The sequence below is a fragment of the Vombatus ursinus genome, unplaced genomic scaffold (assembly GCF_900497805.2).
Source record: "Vombatus ursinus unplaced genomic scaffold, bare-nosed wombat genome assembly UNPS02014818.1, whole genome shotgun sequence".
Taxonomy (NCBI): domain Eukaryota; kingdom Metazoa; phylum Chordata; class Mammalia; order Diprotodontia; family Vombatidae; genus Vombatus; species Vombatus ursinus.
In genome coordinates this window covers 32,628,269-32,651,767 of record NW_020954596.1, presented here as the reverse complement: position 1 = coordinate 32,651,767, position 23,499 = coordinate 32,628,269, and positions in this window count along the sequence as shown.

Genomic DNA, 23,499 nt, shown 5'->3' with positions numbered 1-23,499 from the left:
AAATTTTTAGACGCCCTATATAGACCAAAAAGCAATTACATATGTTTTTATACTTTTACCATGGTATCCATAGTTCTCGGCAAATGGATACTCAGATGTTTTATGCATCAAACATATTATGTCATCTTGAAATGGTTCATTTTCAAAACTATATCTCCAACATCTTACACTTTCGTAGTAGTGGTATATTCTATTTTCTACTTCTAAACTGTAGCCATGATTCCACCATTTTGAATTTCTACTATGTCCTCCTTATTTCAAATAGAGAAATGTTATAACACATGACTATAGATTTATACCTCGAAAGAACCTCAGACATCATCTAGTCATAACATCCTCATGTTATAGATCAGGGGTCAGCAAACTACATCCGTGGGCCAAATCCAGCCTGCCAATTTATCTGGCAGGTCAAATGCAGCCTGGCCTGTTTTTTGTATGCCCAGGAGATAAGATTGGTTTTTTACATTTTAAAATAAGGTTCTATTGTATTTTAAAATGTAAAAAGCTATTCTTAGCTCCAAGGCCTGACAGAAACAGGACAAGGCTTATAGTTTCAGACCCCTGTTATAGATGAAGAACTTGAGTTTCACATGACTTGTCCAAGGTCACAGAGGCAGTAAGCATTAGAGTAAAAATTCAGACCCAGGTCTTCTGACTCCAGTTCTTCTATTCTTAGCATATTGCTTTCCATCCTTCCCAGCAGCTGGTGGTCTTAACACATAATACTACAAAGTATCCCATTTTTATACTAGTCAATATATTACCAATATCTAAACTTTGTATATAGTCTTTTGAAAAGCACTTTCTTTGCATCTGATTTTTATTGTGCTTGTCATGCAGCTGTCCTCCTCTGAGTCTCTGTGAGCATGGCTGCCAACACGTACAGTAAAATTCATATCGAAATATAGTATCTTCTCAAAGTTATTTTTACAAAATGATCATTAAGTTTTTCTTTGAGCATGGTTTTCTGTGTGCAGTGCTTATGTGAGTCATTTATATTGGCTGTTAGCACTAGTTTAGTTCAACTGTCAAAGATGCCAAGTATTTTATGGAAAAAAAGGAGGTTTTATCACTTCTTTCTTTCCAGAACCCCACCTCCGCCCCTCCTAGCATGCTCTCCTGTGTGTTCTTTTTCTTCTCTCCACAGTGCTAAAGGCAGGATAGTACTGCTGATGCCAAAGATCCAAAGATAGGCTTACTTGGAACTCAAAGTTAAGTCAAGGGTGATAATTTCAATATTTCATTTTCTCTGGGAAGACTCTGCTCTAAAAAAAAGGTAGGAATAGGAAGGTATACAAACAGGAGTACTGGGAAACCAAGCAAAAATTGATGTTTCCTTTCACTCATATCCAAATATCAAAGACTTTGTCATTTTGTTGTTTTAATTCAATTAAATGCCTACTTTGCTCAAGGCAGTATGGTATATACAAAAACAAAATGGCAGTCCCTGTCCTCAAGGAGCTTCCATTCTACTGGTGGTATAGAAGATTATAGTACTTAGTTCACAGGGTTGTTGTTTGTTCAATATCTATCTATCTATCTATCTCTCTGTCTGCTGAATTGCAAATGTTAAAGTACTATATAATTTTAGCTGTTTTTATCAGTAACTGATCTGAACAGATAACCTGGAATGTTTCTAATATATTGGAGAACTCCGGGTATATGTGAACTCCCTCCCCTGAGGTTCATCAAAACCCATCTATGATATTGTAGATAAGTTCTAGCTTGAGGCACAGAGTTAAATAACTTCCTTAGGGTCAAGATAGCAAGGGCCAGTGCCTGGATTTGGTTCTTTCATTTCAATTCCAAGCTTAATATTTTATCTGCCATACCAGGCTGCGTCTATATTTATCAATAAAAGCACTCTACTACAGATGACTTTCTTTTCGTAGGAGCTTGTTGCCACCATTGCTATACATGAGGTTTTTAGGATATCTGAGATTGTTACAGTGAAAAGGTCTTCTCTGGGAACTCGGTCACTTTTCTATTGTCACAGACTCTGGCTTAAGCACCAGATATACCTATAACATCAGAAAACTGAGGCCTAGTTTTTTTTTCCCCCTTCATAATCTCCTGCTTCCTCTTACATTGCAGAATTGATCAGAAACTGGTAAGATGAAATGAAAATTGTAAAGCAAAAAGACCTGTGTGTATATGTATCCAGTATGATGGCACCCGTGTCTCTTGCCGCTCCTTTCTCAGCTTTGGGACAAAACAACCTCACCCTAGATGTGAAATTGGGGGAAAAAAACTAATGAAAATATCTTGGATTCCTGGGGCAGGTTGGGGGCTCCAGACCTGGCTTCAGTATGCAGCATTTGAATCAGTGCATGTAAACTCAGCCTTCTTATTCGCTCTTTCCTTTTTCTACAACTGGGAGTAATTCCCTTTCCATTCTACCAAAAAATTGTTCTACTCTTTGTTCATGGGGAAATATCAGCCAGGAATACATGTGGAGACTTAGGTTGGATTTGAGCCACCTGCATCCATGTTACGTCTAGATTATTTGCCTTCAGTGGCTGATTATTTAAGATAGGGAGGATACTCCTACATGAAAGAAGTTATTGAACTTTTGAAAATTCCTTTCTGTTGTCCTTTTTCAAGTTTCTGGGTTTTTCCCCTGTTTTGTGTTGTGGCAATGGCTTTGAATGTTGATGAGGGAACACTTGGTTCCTCACCAAGAACTTATTTTGGGGTAATTAATACTTGGCACCAGAGCAATGTTTAACAACTGTGACTTTCCAGAGTATGAGATGACTGACTAAACGTCTGGGCATGAGGTATGTGCACTTACTGCATTTCTTGTTGCCAAAGACTTAATCATTTATTGAGGTTATTCTAGTGAGAATGAGAATGATGATCATGCCTCTTGGCAGGGAAGGAAATCATTGAAATGACGAAAAGAAGGATCCCCCGAGTGCGGGGATCATGACTTTGTTAGTCCTAGGAGTCTTTGTTCTCCCAGATCTAGTCAATAGAAGGAGATTTGGAATTTTAAATATCATTTTTAGTATCTGTTAACATAACTACAGGGGAAAATCAGGAAATTAAGATCATAGATCTAAAAATTGGAGCTATAAGGAGTGTTAGAAATCATGTAGTCCAATCCCTCCATTTTGCAACTGTGACAACTAAGGCCCACAGATACTGGGATTTTCCTTCTGTGACATAAATCGGGAGACATTATTTGAATTTACGATTTCTGCCTCTCAAACCAGTGTTCATTTCACTATGCTGCATTGCCTCCACATGTGAAGTTTACAAAGAGCTTTTCTCACAATACCCCCATGACTAAGGTAGTACAATTTTTGTTGTTGTTCAGTCATTTTCAGTTGTATCTGACTCTTTGTGATCCCAATTGAGATTTTCTTGGCAGAGATACTGGAATGGTTTGCAATTTCCTTCTCAGTTCATTTTATAGATGAGGAACTGAGGCAAACAGGGTTAAGTAACTTGCCTAGGGTCACACAGCTAGTAAGTGTCTGAGGCCAGATTTGAAGGAATTTGAAGGAAGATGTCTTCCTAATTCTAGGCTGGACACTTTACCCACTGTGCCACCTATCTTCCTAGGAAATATAATATCATTCCCATTTCCTAAATAAGGAAACTAGTTCTCAGAGAGAATGAGTGGCCAGCCTAGCATCATAAAGTCATTATCAGAGACAGATTTGAAACCTAGGTCTTCTGATGGTGTCTAATTTTTACTCCATTCTTCAATTTAACTTCTTGGGAATGTTACCCAGAGGACTCGTTTCCACTAGTGATCCATGGCAGTCATTACATGTTTTTTCCTTTTCCTTTTCTTTTTCCTTCCCTTCCCTTCCTTTCCTATATCTCAACCACAGCTGTTCTCTGCACAATTACCAACTCTCTCTCCAATGCCAGATCTGATAGGGCTTGTTTCAGACCTCATTGTTCTAGACTTCTTCATTCCACTGATACTTTTGACAACCCTCTTATACTCTCACCTTGTGATGCAAATTCCTCCTGGTTCTCTTTCTCCTTGTTTCACAACCCTTCTGTTTCCTTTTCAATCTTACCATTTTTATCATATTATATCCTATCTCCCTCTTACTGGTTGGGTGCTCCCCAAGCCTCTGAATTGAGTCTTTCCTCTATATATACTGTCTTGGTGACCTCATCAGCTCCTATAGGTTCAATTATCATCTCTAAGATGACTCCCAAATCTTTATATACAAAGTCAATTTTTCTCTTGATTTCTAGTTTCAAATGGAATATCACACAGACATATTTAAACCAAACTCTTTTTTCCCTGCACCAAACCCATCCCTACTGAACTGCCCTCTTTCTGTCAGGGGCAATACCATTCTTCTAGCCTCCCAGGCTCACAATTTCAGTGTCATCCTTGAACTCCTTATTCTTCCTCCATCCACTTATAGAAATAGCATCAAATCTTGCTTGGTTTTTATCTCCACAATGTCTCTCTCCAATCTCTAGTCTCTGTTCACATGATTACCACCTTGGTAAAGACCTTTATCACCTCTTTCCTTTCCTAGATTATTTTCCTACCTCAGACTTCTCCTCATAGCTGCCCAATTGATATTCCTCTAGTGCAGATATTACTTCTAGTGCAGCTATTACCATGCTACTCGTATACTCAATAAACTCCAGTGACACTCTATTGCTCCTAGGATTCTATATGAACTATATTTGACATTGTATTGCTCCAAGGATAATATATGAACTGTGTTTGACTCTTAAAGCTCTTCACAATCTGGCATCAAGCAATATTTCTATTCTGATCATATATTAATTTCCTTCCTACCCTCTAAGGTTCTTTAAAACCAGCCATCTCTCTGTCATACATGACACCTCATCTCTTGTCTTGGTACCTTTGCACTGGCTATACCCCATGCATAGAATGCAATCCCTCCTCACACCGGATTCTTAGAGTTACTCACTTCAAGATCTAACTTAATACTACCTTCTAAATGAAGCCTTTCCTCACCTCCTCCCCCAACTGCTAATGCCTATACTCCCTATACTTTGGATTTAATTACCTCATATGTCATTTGTATACATACACACATATTTGTATATGTGCACTTATATTTGTTTGTGCTTATCTTCCCTGCTCTGATAGAATGTTAACTTGCCTAGGGTAATGATTTGTTCCCTAATACCTGGCATAGGGCCTGGTATATTGTAGGTGCTTAATAATGATTATAATGTGATAATAGTTAATATGACATATAATAATACAATAAATTATTGGCTGAATGCAAATTCTTCAGTTTTCCAAAGAAAATTGTTGTTAAGGACTTCTGATTTCATTCAGCTTCCATCATATTGGTGATTTCTTCTCTTCTATCTTGAGGCCAACATTTCCTTGAACAGTTTCCCTTAGATGAAACAGAAAAACATATGGTTTTCAATTTGAGTTTCTTACTGGGTAATCCTGCTTTCCTCTTAGCTTCCAAAGTACATTTAATCCAACAAATATTTATTAAACATTTACTACTTGCAGTTTCTTATGAAATGACATAGGAATAGGTTGTAACAGTATTGGCAACAGTTGTAATTCCATTGCACAATCCTGTTTACAAAGCACTTGCTCTGTCATCACCCTGTGAAGTTGTCAATGCATGTATTATCACCTCCTTTTAGATATGAAAAGCCTGAGCTTCTGAGAGTTTATCTGAGTTATCATTGTCACACACACTGTAGTCAAGAAGCTTACAATTTAGTAAGAGGTTTAGACATATTCTTAAGTGGTGACACCATAGCATAGTGGAAAGAACACTGAGTTTGGAGGCAGGGAATCTAGCTTTAAATTCTGGTTGTGGCATTTGTTATCTATATGATTTGACAAATTGCTCTGGGCCTCAGTTTCTTTAACTGTAACATAAAAGGATTGGATGTAATCCTTAAAATCTCTTCTAGATCCAAATCTATGATCTTCTGAATAAAAAAAAGTATTAGAATATGATATGTAATAACATAATGTTTTAGTTCAATAAGAGGCAAATTAAAATGTCATTGAGATTTTATATTCACTCCTTTGTCCCTTTGATTCTTCACCCCACTGATTCTTTTGCTTGAGATTTGTTCTTCCTGCATTCAATCTGTGGCCTCTCTAATCCATCTTCTGTACAATTGTCAAATGGATATTCCTAAAGCATAGGTCTCCCCATGTTGTTCTGTTCAAGGAGGTATATTTCTCTTCCTCCTCCTCCTCTTCCTCCTCCTTCTCCTTTTCCTCCTCTCCCTCCTCCTCCTCTTTCCCTCCTGCTCTCTAACATAAAATACAAACTCATATTTTTGGCTTGAATAGCCCTTTCCATTCTTCCTCCAGCATACGTTTCTAGACTTACTGTATATTACTGTCCTTTTTGAAGTCTAACCTCCAGTCAAACAGTCAGTATTTATTATGCATTTACTGTGCTAAGTCCTGAGAATAAAAATAAAAGCAAAAACAGACCCTGCTGTCGAGGAGCTCATATTTTAGTATGGGAGACAACATTCAAATGACTATGGATATGTAAGATACATACAGTGTAAATGGAAGGTGATCTCAGAAAGAAAGCACTTGCAATGAAGGTGACTAGGAAAACCACAACCGAAATGAGTTCAACTCCTTCAGAACCCAAACTGAAGAATCTCACCATTATCTTGAATTATAGAAAAAACTGTATAATAACATGGGAAACTTTATTCTTAGTACTGATAGTATACTTTTGCCTTTTGAGTTATTTGCAATTACAGTAGTTGAGTATTTTTCCCTCTGCATATGCATTGAAAACCTGCATCTTCAATTTTTTTTTTCCTCTGGTACATAAATTACCAAATTATTGACTTTTTTTATTGTTAAATATTTTTATTGCACAGAATTGTAACCTTTTATAGTACATGCAGGATAAAAAAGGGTAAAATACATCAAATGTCTTGGATCAGCAATTGATTTGTATTAGAGTCTACAGATCTATGTGAATCAGACAACTCTTATGATAAACATTTTGCACATTGAATCAACAAGCCTATTTCCAAAGTGATTTTCATCATGTGAAGATAAAATATCCATTTACATTCTCAACATGATATGTTCTGATGCCACAAAATATCTAAAATTGTCTACTTTCAATTATGTACATGGTAAAATAGTAAAATTCTGTCTATGCCAGTGTCTGTATTAAATGTAAAACAAAACAAAACAAAACAGGATTTGAAGATAAGATTTGAGATGAATCTTGAAAAAAGCCCCAGGGAATCCAGGATGCAGAGGTGAGGAGGGAGAGCATTCCAGACACGGAGGACTGTCAATGAAAAGACTGAGAGTTGAAGGATGAGGTGTCTTGTGTGAGCAACAGCAAACAGGCCAGTGTACCTAGATCTAAGAGTACATAGAAAGGAATAAAGCATAAAAGACTGGAAAGATAAAAAGGTAGTCAGTTTGTAAAAGACAATTTTAAAAAAGTTACTTTTGATTTTTTAAAAGCAAAAATAAGCTCTCTCTTCCTTTCATTCCAACCCTCCCCTGCTCCCTTGCGATTGAGAATGAAAGAAAAACAAAATCACTTTCTATGAAATCTTAGCCAAGTCACTGAGTCCATTTCTTCAACTGTTGAAAGTTAATAATCATAGTTGTGCTGCCTCTCACAAAAGGATCATATGAGATCACTTAAATTATAGAAAAAGCTGTATAATAATGTTACAAACATGTATTGTCAAGTAAAACAAATTTCCACATTGGTGATGTCTAAAATGAATGAATAAATGAATGAACAAAGAAAGAATGTGTATGTATGTATGTGTGTGCATGTATGTTATTCTGCTCTCAACACTCTATCCAGAAGTGAGTTGCGTGTTTCATCATTGGAATCATACTGGAATCATACTTGTTCATTACACTAGTCAGAGTTCTTAAGTGTGATTCTGACTGTGACTCCTTGCTATTTTCATTCTTTACATTTTGGCTACTTATAGTATTTTTTTCTTTAATTTTTTCTATAATATTCTTGGGACTTGTCATTTAAGGGTTTCTTTCAGGAGGTAACTGGTAGATTCTTTCTGTTTATACTTTGCCCTTTAATTTGAAGAAGTCTGTGTAGTTTTCTTTTAAAATTTCTTGAAATATGCTATCTAGGCTCTTTTTTTTTTGGTTATGACTTTCAGGTACTCCAATGATTCTTATTTTTTCTTCTTAATCTATTTTACAGGTCAGTTTAATTTTTTCCCATTGTTTCAGTCTTTTGACGTTATTTTAATTGTTCTTGTTTCTTGCAGTCATTGGCTTCTTTTTGCTCCATTCTTATTTATTTGGGAGCTTGTTGCTTGGGAAAGGTTTTGTAAATCTCATTCTAAGCTGTTAATTTCCTTTCCAATTCTTTCCTCTGCAGCTTTCATTTCTTTTACATTTTTTTCTCCAGTGTTTTCATTTCATTTATAAAAAAACATTTTTTTAACTCTTAGTAAACTCTTGCTTTTATTTCTTCTAGGAATTTTAGTTGAATTTGTACCCAGGCTATATTTTCTTTCTGAGTCTTTGCTTTTAGATACTTTGTAATAATTCTATTTTTTCCCCCTGTTTGTGGCATGACCATCCCTTTCACCATAATAGTTTTTTATGGTGGGATTCTTTTTTTTTCTCATTTTTCCAGCCTGCTTTCTGACTTTGACTTTGAGTTTAGAGCTGAGCTCTGCACCCTTCTGGTGGAAAGGTCTGGGCTGGTTCTGTTGCTGATTTTTTACTCAGTATTATTACTCAGTAATTTCTCAGTATTACATTATTCCAGGCTCTCAGGGACATCAGGCTGAGAACATGTAAGTTTTTAGTACTCCCAGCATGGCATGAGCCAGAGCAAATTTGATTCCTTCCTACCTAGTATGAGCATTGCAAGTTTCTGATCTGGGTTTGGGGCTGAGCAATAGTGGACTTCTGCCAGACTCAGTATCTCTCAGTCAGCTGGAATCCTTTGCTGTTTCAGAGTGTCAGAACTGCAAGCTTCCTTTGGCCTGGGATTGTTGTCCTCCTTATTCCTCTGCAGGCTTTAGATTGGGTTGCAATCTAGAACTGAAACCTTGCTCAATCCACACAGCTGCTGCTGGACTAGTATTCCTTATTTGCTACACAGTCTGTGGCTGTGACCCTTCTTCCACCCTGGAATGCCACTTCTAGGCTAGGTTCCTTCGAAGCTCAGTCTGCCCAGGATCTGTGACCGGGAAGTGGGTAAGTGACAAACCTTCCAGTTGATATCTAATGGGTCTAGGTCCTACAGAACAAGTATCCTTAATAAAAGGATTTGTTCTGTAAAGTTGGGATTCAGTCAAAGGGCCACACTTACATGTGGCTGTGAGGCCTCAGATTCCCCACCCCTGATCTAGGATTTCCTCTTGCCCTGGCAAACAGCTTTTCCCTGTACTGGAGAGCTCCTTGCAAAGTGTTCTTGGCCACGCCTCATTCGCAGTGTCTACAGCCTTCTCTGTCTCCTTCCCCCAACCTGGTCCGGAAAAGTGACTCACTGTGATTTTTTTTTTATTGTCTTTCCCCAACAGGATTCAGTCTGATGTATTTTCTAGTTCTGTTTGGAGAAGTTTTTCAGGGAGCTCACTATATTTCTTCCTTTTACCCAGTCATTTTTGCTACTTCCCATGAACAACTTTAAATGACAAAGCCTTTTATATTTGATACTGAAGTCAATAGGGATCCAGTGATTAGGGAGGTAACCAACCTGCAAGCTGTTCCCTGTTCACAACATGCCTCTGTGTAGGCTGATCCATTTTTTTCTCGAATAAACACCCTCCTCATGGCATAGAGTTCCAAGCTTTCTGCAAAGCCCATCTCAAGTGCCACCTCTTACAGGAAGCCTATTCTGATACTACCACCTCACCTGTCAGTGTGTCTTCAAAATCCTTTTTATATTTTCTCTCTCTCTCTCTCCCCCTCCCTTCCCCTCCACAGTATACATATAAATGTGTATAAATACATATACATATGTATACACATACATGTATGTATATAAATTATGTGTGTATATGTATGTATATGTATATATATATATATATGTATGTGCATCTATCTGTCTATCTGTGGCTTGCTTAACATCACAGAGGTATATTTGTACCAAGATCTCCAAATCAAGCCCAATTCGTACTGCACATATCTTTGTACACATTGTTTGCCTAGATAGAAATCAAGCCGCTTTATGGAAGCAGGTTTTTTCATTCATTTGTTTTTATTTTTGTCTGTACATAGTAACTGTTTAATTCAATTGGATTGAAGTTATTTAGAACACAATTTAGGTAGAGATCTGATGCCAGTGACCTTGACCTGGGGTTGACTTGAAAGAACCAAATGCCTCCTATGGTAAAACATCATTACTTGCAACTCCCCTAATTCAGAACTTATGAAACTTTGGAAAACGATTGGGCTGAAGTGTTAGACTTTGCCGATGCTATGGAGAAGTGTTTGCTAACTAAATTAATAGGGCACATAAGATTACAAAGGGAAGGAAACTTTTGAAAAATGCCTATTTGCTTAAAATTGATTCACTAATTACAAAACATTTCCTGCTTGTTAAAGCAGTTCTGCAAATGATTTCTTTATCATGGCACCTAATTAGTTAGCCTAATCTGTGACTATTTGCATTTGAAAGTAATATGAATGAATGTCTTTTACATTTCTTTACCTAACTCAGACTGATCTCCTTAGGTTTGGCTGATTTGGGGTAGGATATTTTTCTGGGTGTCACAGTGGTCTTGGGACAATTGTGAAGATGGGCAATAAGCTTCCGCCAGGTTAGTTAAAGTAGGTGCCAGGTTAATGTTTTAGTTTTAAGAAGCAAATAGATGTTAAGACAGAGCAGTGAGTCAAATCCAAAGAGGCAGTTAGGCTTGACAGATTATAGAACAAGCAAAAGGTAAGGAGCAGCCAGTAGCAAAAGCATACACAAAGTGCCAGAAACAAAGGACTCTGGGCCCAGGCAAGACTAGCTTTAGCTGGGAAGTATTTTACGATTTCCTCCCTAGAAGAGAGACAGTTCCATGACATGACTAGTCAATGGCCTGCCTTGCAGCATCTTTCTACACTGGCTCCTCTTCATACTATGAAAATTATCACTGTTTTCTAAATTTCAGATAATCCAGGCAGTGGTTTCCACTTGTGTAGAGAATTCTAGAATATTAGACCCCCTCCAGGGTCATTTTGTTTGAACTAAAAGCATGAATCCCTCCACAAAAATAAGTTATCCCAATTCTGGTCAGTATTGGCCAAGAATGTCTGTATTTTATTTTTTGAATAACTGTAATGTGAGGAAGTTTTTCATTACACAGCTCAGAAATCAACCTACTTCTCTCTTCTTTTGTTGTGCCTAGATCTGTTCTCTGAGAGCAAGGATAATAATGTAATCTCTTTAAAAAAAAAAAAAAAGGAGGTAGGTATGGTCCAAGTTGAATGTCACCATATTGACCAGTGTTACATTTTTCCATTGAACATTTTCTGAAGCTCAGGATGCAACATATACATTTGCCTGAGCCCATAATGGCAGTACCATTTGGTTAGAGTTATTGCATTACTAGTTCCTAGGGTTGTTGTTATACTGTTCTTTGGGGATGCCTAGATTATGAAACACGTGATATAAAATCAAATTCTGTTTTAAGTAGCAAGACATACTAAAGGCACAAAAGCCTAGTACTGGTTTTCATGTTGGATGCCTAATTTATGTAAAACATTGAATACATATATAAATTATAGTCCTTTTATCAATCCTAACTGTAGTTCAGATAATAACTTGGCAGGTTGTTCACTATTCTTTTAGAGGTCGGTAAAGTTCCAGAATAAAGTACACACCATACCTAATATATAGTTGTCCTTTAAAAAAAAAGCCATAATTTTTCTAAAAGGTACAGTTTGTACTGTTTCACAGGAAACATTTGCTAAGCCTTTCCATCCAGTGTCTGTTCTCTTATCAAACAGTTGTTTTTTATTATGTTGATTCAGATCCTAAGCTTGGCCTTAGATCACCAGCAGTTTTGCTTTTTGTTTCAGGGACTGTGGGTCAGTGAAGGTCATAAGTATAAGATACTACAAATCCAGGAGACAGGGTTCTGTGTATTTCCTTTGGCAGGTTTGTCATGTTCTCTTCCCAACCCTGGAGTGGAGGTGAGGATATGTTAACACTGAAATGTCTTGAAAACTCTTGGTAGATTCACAAATGTATCCATCCACCCTAGAAAAGGCATGTCCCGGCTGTGCTCAGACTTTTCTCCTGCCAGTCAAAGCCCTAGCCTTGCCCTTGCAATATTTATTCACCGGCGATGTTCTCCTGCTAATCAGAGCTTTCCCTGGGTGTTTGAACATTCTAAAAGCTGTATCCTGATAGTGCCCCCAAATGCATGTTTTAGACTTCATCATATTAATGGACTGGGTGACTGTTCAGAACTGCTTAGTAGGTTTTCCTTAGCTCTGTAGGTTACTATCACTAAGATTTGTCATGACACCTGTATATTCAAGGGAGGACACCTCTCAGAAGATAGCTCAATGAAAATTTGAACCTATTTAAGTTTAAAGTTGGCACAGAATCTTTTCTATTTTTATTTTCTGCTTTAGTTCTTGTAACTTCAAAGTGTCAATAATGACTTATTAATATAAGGCTAGGGTAGCTAGGTAGTGCAGTGGATAGAGTGCTGAACCTGGAGTCAGGAAGACCTGAGTTCAAATCCAGCCCCAAACACTTACTAGCTGTGTGACCCTTGGCAAGTCATTTAACCCAGTTTGCCTCAGTTTCCTCATCTGTAAAAGGAGCTGGAGAAGGAAATAGCAAACCACTCTAGTATCTTTGCCAAGAAAACCCCAAATAAGGTTGTGAAGAGTGATACATGAAACCATGCTTTATAAACAACGTTTCAATTTTATTTGTTCATTGGTGTTCTTAAAAAATAAACTAAAAAAAGGGGGAAAAAACCCTCTATAACTCTGTTAGGACTTTGTCTCCTGGGGTTTTGTTTTCTTTTACCTCTTTTTGGGGGAGTGTTGGGGAGGGATAGGTTGGAAGACATACTGCAAACACATTTTACACCAGAGTTAGTTTCCCTATAATAATTAATGCCAGAAAGTTATGTGAAAGTCTTACTGTATTAAATAAACTAGTTCTATCTGAGAAGGAAAAGATAAATGGTAGGAGAATTGAGAAGAAAAATCCTATAAAAATGGCCTAAGATTTAAGATATATAAACTATGGGAAAAGAACTCACATATTTTTATCATTGCCAAGAAAAGTTGCTATTTTTCTATGACAGGAACAGAACAATAACATCTCCAGTTAGCAAATAATTGCACAACAGTGGAATCAGATGCCTATAGATGTTGCAAGAAAAAAAAACAACTTTATAGGGAATTGTGCTTTGCCCAGCTTTTGTTTGTTGCCCTCCATTGATTATATCTGTCCATCAAAGACCGTATTCATGTAAAAAGCCATTAGGAATTGAATCTTTGATACTTATTTGGCATAACTAAAACTTGAATGTAGTCATAGATAGGAGTTTCTCTGTGCTAATATGGTGTTATGGTTTGAATTACTTGTAACGGTGATTTGCGTTATAAGCCCAATGCTTCACTGAGTAGCTCAATAGACTAAGGATTATTATTAATATTTTTTGTTTTACTAAGAGCACAATTTTTTTGTCCAAATATATTAGTGATTCATTCCTGCATTATCAAATGGTATTTTGAAGAGTGAATAGTTTAAGAGTAGGATTATGTAGCAAAAAAAGGCACAGAACAAGAGCTGGACTCTGGTCCTTGTTCTTCCACTTAACTGATTGTGTGACCTGAGGTGACATACTTCTCTCTGGGTTTCTGTTACCTCATCTATAAAACGAGAGGTTTGAACTTAAGTAATATTTACCAAACTGTGTTCTGCCAAACCTTGTGTTCTATGCTTCCCTGGTGTTTTGTGAGATGTGACAGGGCATTCTATGAGAAAATTATAATACTAGCAATATTTCCATTCTCAAAAATGAAATTATTTTTACATAAAAATACTTGGTGTTGCTATTTTTTTTTAGGTTGAAAATGGTCTTAAGCCTCTTTATTGCTACAAAATGTTTTCTGCCTTCCCCTTACCACAAAAATATTATATATCCTATGGACTAACATTTATGGGTATAGTTAGTATATTTCAAGCCCAGAGGCATTTTCTGGCCATGTTATTTTGGGAAATGCTAGATTAGATGATGTCTAAGGTTCCTTTCATCATTAAATTCAATGACTCTAAGTTTAAGAGATAGACAAAACTGGATCAGATGAATAAGAGTAACCCAGTCCAAAAGAATTTTCTATATTCGTATTAAAAAGTCTCTTTGCCACCACCACCCTTCTCTCCTACCGCAAGCTTCACTTTCACTTTCATCTTTCTTGTGGCATGACAATCTAAGGTCCAAATCAGAACTCTGAAATATTGGCTTAAACTTATAATGTTCAATGTAGAGACCTGAGGTAACTATCTTATTGCCTGGTTGGACAAGATATGTCAGTTTATGTAGAGTACATCTTTTCTGTATTTATGTATTATAAAACCTCTTTTGTTTTCATATTTTTAACAGTTTTTTTTTCCAATTTGAAGTTTGAACTTTTACTTACTTTTCATTGTTGATATTCAGTTGTTCAGTTGTCTCCGACTCTTTGAGACCACGTGGACCATATCATGCCAGGCCCTTCTATCTTCCACTATCTCTCAAATACCTAATTCTGTATGTGTAGAACTTCCATCGATGTTACTGAACTTTCTATGTATGTAATAGGCACTTGAGAAAGAGCTGTTAGAGAACTGAGAAATGTAGGGTGGATCTGGGAGAAGAGATTTGTCTTTCATTTTTATTTATCATGTTGACCATGTCACTCTCTGGTGGCAATGGTTCACATGAATGGATAGTCTGTAGTGTATAGCAATTTGTCTTAGGTACAAAAATGGAAGCTATGACTGTTGAGGGTATTAGATCTTCCTTTGTACATCATGTGGGTACCATCAATAGGGAAATGCATTTAGAGTTATTTTTCTAGTAGCACTGGTTGGCTGATCTGTCCTTTTTCTCTGTCCCCCTTCTGACCATTGGCATACATTAGTAAGATGGCTCTTTAAGATTATTTGACAGAACATGAGAAATAAGCCCATAAACTTGACCATACTTAACATGGCACTATAATCACCTGAATTAACTAACCACATAGATTATTAGAATAATTTCCCATTGGAATAGCCTTTCCTGAAAATCTTCTGGAAAAACATAGGTATAGTTATGCCATGTTACAAAGTAATGAAATAATCAGGGCTCCCAAACATAATATCACATTGTCAAAAGGAGCTGGGTGTTTTGTGATAGACAACTATACATTCATACCTATGGGACACTTGCCTGCTAGGCATTTTTTTTTCCATTTATCTCCTTATTCCCCTTAACAATCTGTGTTCATTTGTCCATTCTTTTATCTGGGATTCAATAAATACATACCATGTTCCAGATTTAGTGCTAGGCCCTGGAGATACAAAAATTTAAAAAAAAAGAAAGAAACCCTGCTCCTTCCCTCAAGGAGCTCCTTCCCTCAAGGAGCTTACATTTGTTTGTGAAGGAAACATTATGCATACAAATCTATAAAAAATAAATACAAAGTAATTTCTTTGAAGGGAGAATGGAATAGGAAGTAGGCTAGTTTGACTAGATTGTAGAATCCATAATGCATAACAGCAATATACAGTAAGCCTAGAGAGGTACACCAACAAATTGTGAAGGGCTTTACATTTCAAACAGAAAAATTTGCATTTTGTCCCAGAGGCAATTAGGAACCACTGGAGCTCTTGAGCAGGAGCTGGACATGGTCAGATCTATCTTTTAGGAATATCACTATGGAAGCATTCTAGTCTATAGGTTAGTGAGGGGAGATGCTACAGGGAGGGAGGAAGTTGAGGAGGCTATTGTAATAGTCTAAGTGAAAAGTTATGAAGGCCTGATTTAGAGTGGTTGTAGTGTGTGAACAAAGAGGACTTATTTGTGTATGTAGAATTGATGAGTCTTAGCAATTGATTAAATTGGTTGGGGTAATTGAGGGGTAAAATGGTAAAGACTGAGCTGGTGAAACTGCATGACTGAAAGCATGTTGGTGCCAGCCCTTTATGATTTCAGATCAGATCCCAGCCTAACACTTGTCTTCACCACCATGAAGCCTTCTTAGTCAATGTGTAGTACAGTGCCTGATGTATACTGTGTAGTATATAGTATATGTAGTATAATGCTTCCTGATTAATGCATTAATTCATTCTCTTTATTAATTTTTTTCTAGCTTCTTTGCTCAGATATCTTTTATTTTTATGAAATATACATTTCTTAATATGCCCTTATTAATTAATATCATTGCATGTCATATAATAATATAAAAAACAATAAGAGTAACTAGCATTTATAAATCAATTTAAGGTTTGCAAAGGGCTTTATAAATATTATCTCATTGTCTCCTCACAGCAATCCTCGGAGATAAGTACTATTATCATCCCTATTTTACAGATGAAGAATTTGAGACAGACAGAAGTTAAGTAATTTGCCTGGGGTCAGACAGCTAATAAGTGAGGCTAAATTTTTACCCAAGTCTTCTTGTCTCCAGGTCTTAGCACTTTATTCACTAAGTCACCTACCTAGCTACCTCTAGAAAAGAGATACACTTGCAGAGGCCCATAATCTTTTTATGACAGAGAATGAAAAAGAGGGGGAAAGACTTGGAAAAAAAAAACCACAGCAGGAATCAAATAAAATCAAACCAAATCCACAATTATATGTAGTATTCTACACCTATAATCCCCCAAGTTTGCATAGAAGGGAGGAAAATACATTATCATATCTCTGTTTTGGGGTTAAATTTGCATGTTATAATTTGGTAGTAATTTCATTTTTTTTTGCTATATACATTGATTTAGTATATACACATGCTACATATATATGCTATATATGTGCTATATATGTATATATGTAGATATATCTATACATATATAAACACATACATACATACATATATATATATATATATATATATATATATATATTACTTCCCTTTGCATCAGTCTTTCCATGTTAACTATATACCTCATATTGGCATACATGTACCTCAACTTGTATAGCCATTCCACAATTATTTTCTTGGTTTTCAGTTCATTGTTATTGCAAAAAGTGCATGACTTTCTTGAGGTATATGCCTACCTAAGTGGTATAGCTGAATACTTATTAAATTATAAGATATCCAGATTAGCTGAACAAGAAGTAGATAATTTATGTAATCAAATCCCAGACAGTGAATTCCCAAACAAAAAAAAATCTTAGACCCAGATTTATAAGTGAAAATTTAAACTGAAAATTTAAAATAAATGTAGTTTATTTTTAAAAATTCACAAAGTAACAGATCATGAAATAGACATCTTAAGTAGTCTCTTTTTTAGTAAGTGAAATTGAACTAGTTGTAATGGAATTACAAAAGGACCAAACCTCTGTCTCAGATATACTTACTTAAAATTCTAATTAATATTATAAGAACAATTATTTACTATGATATTCAAATATACTCTAAGTTTTAGAAAGAAAACACTCTATCAGTCTTTTTGTGACAAATATTGTCCTATTATCTAAACCTGGGAAAGATAAAGAAAAATAATTTTAGATCCATAAACTAATGAATATGAATTCAAATTTTAAAATCAAATCCTTTCACAAAGACTACAATATCATATCTAAAAAAAAATCACTCTAAGCAAGCTGTATTTTTACTTTGTATGAAAGAATGGTTCAACATTATGAAAGCAACACAACATTACAATATATAGGAATAAAACAAGGTTTAAATAAAGGGAAATTCTGTTTAAGATAACTAGAAACTTCATAAAACAATGAGAAAGTTTTGAGTCTTGAGTGGGCCTTGGGAAAATAAGGCCCATTCATGTTACATAAACATAATTACTCATTCAAGTCTTATATACATAGTTATAAAGACACATACACACATATTTCAAAAAATTCTAAAGAAATAAAGACTTAATTGGAAATGTTTATTGTTCATGTTTTGGCACTATTCATATTAAAAATGATAATAATACCTGAATTAATTTATTGATTTAGTACTGTACCAATCAGACATTGAAAGAGGAGAGGGGAAAAAACCTTGACATGTGAACTACTCATTTTTGGTTCAAAAATAATAAAAAAAATTTACAAAAAAGACTAATGACCCCAATATTCAATAAGCCAGAGAAGACAAGTTACTTGTGAAGGAACTCTCTATCTGATTAGAACTACTGGGATCATTGTAAAGCAGTTTGGCAGAAATTAAGTTTTGTATATCTTGTACCTTAGTAAGCTCAAAATGGATGCACAACCAGATTACTAAAGGTCATCCTGTAAAAATGTGTTGTCTCCCTCACTAGAATGTGAGCTCCTTGAGAGCTGGGACTGCCATACTTTTCTATTTGTATCTCCAGTATATTGCACAATTCTTGACATATCATAAACACTTAATAAATTCCTTTTTATTCATTCATGATATTGTATAAATAATATAATATACAATTATCATTATTATTGATATCCTATTTGCTAAAAACAAATGACTTAATGTGTTTTTTTTTAATAACAGTATACCTAAAAAGATTTATGAACTGCTCATTCTTTTTTTTCATCAGTGTATGTAACCCTTTGGAGGTAAAATACACCATGCTTTAATGAGGCATTATAATACTACCCAGAATGAATTAAAAATTGGTAGAAAGAAATTAATCAAGTAGAATTTACTTGTTGAATAAGACTTCCTACTCCTTACTTTCAAGAGATCGCTGATTGTATTTTAATTTTCTCAAATGGCCTGGATCTTAGCCTATAAACCTGTCCCTAATGCTGTGGTAGTGAATTAGTTCTACACCAATCATAAATGTAATTGTAAATACCAAGTCACTTGTGCCACTTTTTAGAGTGGAAGGTGCCTTTTATTTTATTTTATTTTTGTTTTGTTTCTGTATTTTAATGTGCCCAACTAAAAAAACTCATTTCTGCTTAGGTAACAATATTTTAAATGGCTACATCTTTAACCCTACCTACTGTCTTCATGAGGAATACAGGCTTTTGCAGGCTGCCACAGAAATCACACATGGCTTGAATTCCAAATGACAGTTCAGCCTGTGGACATGCAGTGTCATTTTAATCCTTCCTATTTTTTAAGCAGATCTTTCATATAGTTTATCAGAAAATTGGCAGCCACATGTCTTTGATTACTGCCAACTTTTAAGAAATTGTTCCCCATTTCACTATATTACTGTTTTTTGAAAATGACAATAATTAAACTTACAAATATGATCATCAGTAGTAGAAAAGGCTCTTGCTACAGCCCCTCCCTTACTTGATTGAAGACCAAAGCAAGTGAGACTTCAACAGGAAGATTGAGTCCTTAGGCCCAGAGGTCAAGACGGAGCAATATTTTTCTATCTGTTCAACTTGTCGACAGGGATACTAACATGATTTAGGAAAGTCTTTGTGGTACTGTAGTACCTGCAGGAGTAGCTGCAAGGCTTCATCTCAGAAGGGATTGATTTCCAGAATGAAGGCTGCAGGCAACTGCTCTTGATGCATTAATATTCTAAAGGCTCAGGGTCCTGGTATACCTCCATCAGGGGCTGAGAGGACATAGTAGGCAAGGTGGTGGTGACAGTAGTTATCTAGCTTGCTACTACTTCAGCTAGGTTGGTCTGCTAGACACCATTGCTTCAGCTAGTCCAGCCTCCTTGCCCTGTGAGAGTTGGGAGTTGGTGGAGTAGGCTGACTCCCCACCACATTATTCCCATCTCCAATGCCGACTGTGAAGGTTGGGCTAGAAGGAGAACAGGTGATCTAGAGATTGCTGCTACTCCCATGACTTTCTGTGCTCATTTGCCTGCTGGTGGTGGTTGATCTGTAATTGTTGCTAGTGGTGAAGAGGAAAGTGGGCCCCTTGTCTACAATGATTTCTCCCCTCAATGAAGAATTGGGTGGGGAGAGGGAGGGAGAAAGGGAGGCAAGTAAGGGCTGTACTGCTGAAAACAGTGCTCATGGTTTCGGGATCCTGGCCTGTCTCTGTCAGTTTCCAAGGGGAGATGACCAAGATGGTGATATTGTTTTGACTTCGCTGACACATTGTTGCAGAGGACCAGCATTAATCTGGAAAAAAAATTTTCAAGGTATGAAACTATTACTTTGTAAAATCTGTATAACTGTAAACTATCAATCCCATCCTCAATTGTATCTTTCTACTGTAGTGCTTTATTTTACTTCATTATTTCAAGAATTGTTGGCTTTGCTCTTCTTTCCAACTAATTCAGATCATGTATGCCATAACTTAGGAGATGGTTTTTGAGAGTTTCTATGGCTGAAATCCTCATCTCTTTTGGCTAACATGTTGATGAGCTGCTTAAAATTTAGTTGGACTCATCCTGAGATAAAATACATGTATTCCTCGTTATTTGTTTCATACTGGAAAACTTTCTGGCTTGTAAAATTTGAGTTGTGTTCCTGCTGGCATAATGTTGAAGAACACCTCCATGTCATAGAACTATTAATTTAGTTTAGGTGATTGGCATTAGAAAGTTTCCTTTTTAGACACTTAAGAGTTGTTGAGTTGTTATCAGGGAAAAGGTCATAAGCCAGGAAGTGAGAAAAAAGGACTGAGTAAGAAATGCCAAATGTCTTCCTCTTACAAGGAGTCTAGGATGTGGAAAAGCCCACCTGCATTCACCATTGGAAAAAAAGATATGAGCAGGAAGTCCATTGCCTCTTGAGGAACTTCTAGAAGTAGTAGTTTCACCTCCATTTTCCAGCTGAAGAGACTTAAATTTGCTGAGGCAAAGTGATTTACCTGAATCATCGCTGGTTAAATAGGTAGTCTCCAGGTTTTGAACCTATTTCTACAAGTCTGAATGTCTTGGAAATACATCATGCTCCTTCTTATTACTTGGCATATGTTGATATTTTGATTAATGAAATATACCTCTATCTGCTTTGTGTTTTTTATTTCCATATTTAGAATTTAAATTCCTTGAAACAAGGACCAGCTCTTCTATATATTATTACTTTTACAGTCTGAAAAAAATATAACTCATTCTTCCCATTCCAGCAGAGACTTTTAAATCTACATATATACTGCTCGCTATCAAAGGCCACCTTATCAATAGTCTCCATTGATCAAGAACCAAACGAGAAAGTAAGAGTAAATTAAATTAACATGGTTTTATATTTAAAGTTTAATTATCTTATGGTTTAAAATATGCAAAGTCCAGTGACTAAATCCACATAACAAATCTATCTCTTCCCTGTAACTGTTTAAATATAGTTGATTAATTGTAATAAATCATGACAATAGAAATGAGAACAATTTCAACTTTGCCTGGGACACTGAATAGTGTCTCCTATATAATGAAGGACAGTATGCAGTACATTTGCCATTCCTTTGTTCTTCTCAACACTTCTATGGAGAACTTGCCAAGTCAATATTGCTGTCTAGTTGTTGTTGTGGTTATTTTAATAGGAAACAAAGCTAAGAAAATATTGTCATGGTTTAAAAAAAACCAGGGCTTTTTGGCACTATAATTAACAGTAGGAATATGCCAGAATTTGTTGTTTGGTTTTTCAAACTGTTTCTGCTTCTGCTGTGGCAAATTGCAGGCAGATCAATGTTTGACATAAATTAGCAACTTTGAGCTTAGTGTCTCCTTTCTGGGAATGGAAAAAGAGTCTGAGTATAGCCAAAATGAGTTTGCCTAGGGCATATAGAAGTACTTCCATATTACTAGGTAAATGGGTTTCACTCCTCCAAAGTTGTTTTTATAAGTGCTAGTTATCTTGACTTTTCAGCCAGTTTCTAGGAATGGAAATAAAACAGCTACAGAGGAAATGCTATGGAATAGAATGACTTAATTAAGCAAACTTCCTCCCCCTCCCTCCCCTCAAAGAGTGAAATTGACTACTTTGCTGGTTAAAAAATTATTGGAGAAGGGGAGGGATACCCATTTCTAGGTATACTTTGTGATAACTATACAACGAAGATGATTATATCTCTTCTTTGACTAATAGATTTATTACATCTCTTCAGTTTCTTGAAGGGCCCTGTGTTTGTTTGCGACACTCTAATTAAAGGCTGATAACCAGCTGTAGGAGTTTACATTTCTTTAACAGCTTTTATTGTGTTGTCACATGGAGTTAGGCAGTGAGAGTTTGCAGCAGTTAAGCTTTGGAGGGAGATTACCATAATTACCAGGGATCAGCGCTCAGTGCATCTTTCACCATTTCTTTCCCCTGCCCTCACCCCCATCTCCACTACCTCTTTGAGAAGTTCATCACGAGGGAGGATATAAGGGAAAAAAAAAAGAAAAAACACAATAACAACCAAAAACCAAACAAACAACCAAAAAAAAAAAAACGGTGGTAGTGGCTTTGTAGTAAGCTTGATTTACTTTACAAGGAAGACAATTCTGGACTGGCTCATGAAATATACTGTCTTAGAAATATAACATTCCTGAGCTATTGCTGGTATTCCCATTTCCATATATTATTTGTTAACACAGTGGATTAGATTCTTTTTGAACAGGTACCAGAGTATCCTTTAAAAAATTACTGGTAAATAATATCATTTGATTTCTCTCTGTGTCTCTTGCCAGGGCAATCCATAACTTTGTACTAGCATCTTCTTTATGGTGCAAATAATATAGAAGCTCTCTTGAGGTACTGAGGTTTAAAGCCAAGAAAATGAAGGTAAATTTTGGACATATGAATCATTTTTCTCTGCTGATTAATTGCATACTTCTAACAATGGAAAGTCATTAAAATGTGAAGCTGTGTTTTCCAACTCACATTTATCAAGGATCCTGTATTCCCTAGTTCTATTAGTTATTGTGTACTTTTAACATGATATATGGATTTTCTTTTCTATTGTTCAAATGTGATTTTTTTGAAAAAAGAAAACATGCTTTTATCTCCATTTGAAAAAATAGAAGCAAAAAGGAAAATAATGAGTGGTACATCTTGATGTCAAAAGTAACTTTTATATACTGCTCCATAGATAAACCTGAATATTGGAAAGAAAAGGAAAGATAAGTAAGTCTTTTATTAATCTTCATCCAAAATCTATTTTACCCACTGCTAGTTGTTGGCATTGTTTGATGATATGACATAGTAACAGAGTATCAGATTATCAGTAAAGGAGATTCCCAATTTAATAGTTACTTCCAGAAATCACAACATTTTCCCTTAAGACATCATAAAAATATGTAGTAGTTAAATTTAAAATCATGTAGTCTTCCTGATTTATCATTATATCTTGGATGCACTTAGCTGTCTAGCATTAGAGAATCCAATAATTTCTGTCACATAAGAAGAAAAGAGAAAATCCTTTTGGATAATGGTTTACATTCTCCCCTATAGTGATTTATTTCCATCAAAAGACTTAATTTTATCACAAGGCAGATGCTGTCTCTATAGATCAATGCATTCATT